This window comes from Drosophila obscura, unplaced genomic scaffold (genome assembly GCF_018151105.1).
Source record: "Drosophila obscura isolate BZ-5 IFL unplaced genomic scaffold, ASM1815110v1 contig_75, whole genome shotgun sequence".
Lineage (NCBI taxonomy): Eukaryota > Metazoa > Arthropoda > Insecta > Diptera > Drosophilidae > Drosophila > Drosophila obscura.
The window spans coordinates 954,033-957,198 of NW_024542867.1; positions in this window are offsets into that span (position 1 = coordinate 954,033).

The window sequence follows — 3,166 nt, forward strand, 5'->3', positions numbered from 1 at the left end:
ATCAGCGAACTCCCCCGCAGAATCAAACCACCCAGCGCGTTTGACACCACCATCCTACACGAAGCCCCGAACCAACACTTTGACCCCGAGATCGAAGACGAGTCAGAACCAGCCCCGGATCCTTGGCCACCCGACATAGCGCCACAAATTAAAGCATTTCTGGACGAAGAGCTACCGAAGTTCGCTACCCTTCACGGCACCTCAGACATCGCCGAGCATACCATCGTCATATGGGATAATCGACCCACCAAGCACCATGGATCCCATGGTTCGTCACAAGTAGACGACGCAGCCATCGCTACTCCCAGGTGAAGCGATCAACACCCGGCAAAAATGCAAACTCAGCACACGCCAGAAGACAGGAGACCAGCACAAGGGGATTACGCAATAAGTACCTAAAATAATATTGTTAAGCTATTAAGCGTTTTTAATAGCTATTGTTTTAGGGCCTAATTTTAATAAAAGAGCCTAGAGGGTTTATTAGAATATCAATTTATTAATGTTTAGTAGCGGCAGTACGCGTATTGCTAAAGGTATAAGGACCGACGGTTCTGATGATCAATAACAGAATGTGAATGGGCAGGCGGGCCGAATTTCCCGTGCCCTAATGCAAGCGAGAGAGAGAGCAAAATAAGCGATAGAAGCTCGGGCTTCTGCTGACCCGAGTACGAGAAATAGATAGATAGAAAGAAAGCTGTAAACGAGATGCATATATAGCCCGCGATTCGTGTGTCACCTATTGACCGAATATATGCGTATGTATATATGCGACGGCAGAAAAGTTCGAGAGATTGCAAAGGCATGCAAGTGCTGGACCAGATCATAACCATTGCGAAGGCATGTTAGGGCAGACGGACCGAATTGCCCGTATCCTACGCGATGCTAAGAAATAGAGAGCGAGGGAGTGTTCGAGAGATCGAGAGAGCTAATAGATCGAGAGAGTGATATAGCGAGACAGTAAAGTAAAGGAGAAAGGTACGAGTCGAAGAGACGAAAGAACGGTTGCATAGGCTATTAGATTGAGTAATTATAAGCGGATACAATATTTATATGCAGTGGGCAATGCAAATTAGGTAAAGGCGAAATTACGTTATTTTGCGCCACTGGCTATTATTCGAGGAATTTGTTGGGGAATTTGAAGATGGGAAACCAGACAAATATTAAATAAATAAATATTCCTAACAATATATATTCCCGAAGTGCCAACGAAATTCCTTTCCCACGGTACGGTGCACACCGATCACCTTACCTGGGACATTGCAGACTGTTGGGAGGCGATTGCCCAGGATAATCGACCGTTACGGGCAAACCCCTCACATGCGCGAGCCAGTCAGCAGTCTTCGACTTTCCTTACCGGAAATATTGGACACTGACTGCAGGGCTAATGATTAGGTAACCTTCTGTTACCGATCAGCCCGTCTGCACGCGCAGACTACAATTCGGCAATATATATTTATGTAAGAACCCTTCCCACATTCTGAAGTAGAAATAAGACATCTGTAAGACATTTATGGGAAAATCGAAGGCCAGCCGATCTATAAAAGGCACTGCCTTGCATGAAGAAAAGGCAGTCCATCAGCCATCGCAGGCAGGCAGTCTACCAGCCCTCGTAGGAGTAAAGACAATATAAGTATAAGATAAATAACGCTATACGAAATTTTTGAACACTAATTTTTCATGCTGGCTCTAGAGCTGGCTATAGGCTCTCTTGAAATTTTTTAGAGAGAGAGAGCTCTCTAGAGCCAGCCGCTCTCTTGTATGCATACAGCATACGAAGGCACACGAAGTTGGTTCTTTGACGCTGCGACAGCCGAGCCGAGTCGTCGCGACGACTGTATGTGTGCACATGCATACGTTTTTTACAGCGCTGTCGAAATATACCCTTCACTTTATAAGTGTAAGTTAATTTTGCAAGACGCTTACCACCCCAATATTAAAAAACTCATATATTATATGTATATATCCCTCCAATGATAATTTCTTTTCAGATGGTATAATCGTATAGTAATATATATTATATATATCATATATTAATACATGACTCACATTGGAATAATTGTCATTAGGGTATTCATCATGCGATGTATTCAACGCCGGTAAATAATTTCGTTTCTCAACTCATTAAAAGGTTTTCGTCTCGAAAATCGTCCGCTTCGCACAAGTACGCACACATACGAACTTGCTGTTCTGTGTGTACTCACACATGCAAGCGGATTCTATTTTTAGATTCGTACGCTCTCAAATTTGTGCGAGCGAGATGGCGCGAATTTCGTCGCTGGCCGAAAAATTGTCTTGCATATGGCAATTGAAATGTTTGAGCGTTACTACGCATCTTATACTTATATTGTCTTTGGTAGGAGGGAGTCCACCAGCCGTAGTAGTCAGGCAAAGAACAAACACGCAAGTCAAACCACCATACGCGTCGTAGAACAAATAAAAATAACATAATACATAACATAACCGGGTAGAATAATAATACGCAAGAATAAAGATATCTGTTAAAAGTCAAGTAAACAAGAGTGTTGTGATTTCGTTAACCCATTTTCAGTTGCTGGCAAAGTTCCTGGTTTTCCAAATAACGTCCTGCGAATTATAAATAACTTGTAATTCAGGACCCTGGACAGACTGAAGCATACCTCAGCCTGAGATAGGACATTACACTCGTTCCATTCCATCTTTTGATATATTGACACTTGGGTTAGTTTTAGTATTTAATTGTATTTTCAAATTACTAGTATTTCCTACTTTGGCGTTTTGGTGTAACATGTGCACTATTATACTATCGCTCGTCTGTCAATTTTCATCTGTGTTCGTGTTTGTAGCGTCACTTGTCTCTTCTTCTTCCATATATTCTGCACCGTTTGCGTATATATTGGTGTTCTCGCTTGTCCGCTTTTTTTTTTTGCCAACGATGCGTCGTTTGTCAAATGGTCAAAGACAACCTCCATTATGATATTACTCAAAGAATTTATTTTTTTCTCCATATACCATATACTCCATATACCTTATTTTGTCTTTTGTAGTTGTTGCTCGAAGCCATTTCGGGTTTTTTTTTCACAGACGCCGAGTGACCGGCGTCCGCCATTGCTGCTGATTTTACGAGCCTGCCCACGATTCGCCCACTCTCAGGGAAAACCTCGGTAATTCCTCTTGATGAAGTAATTGA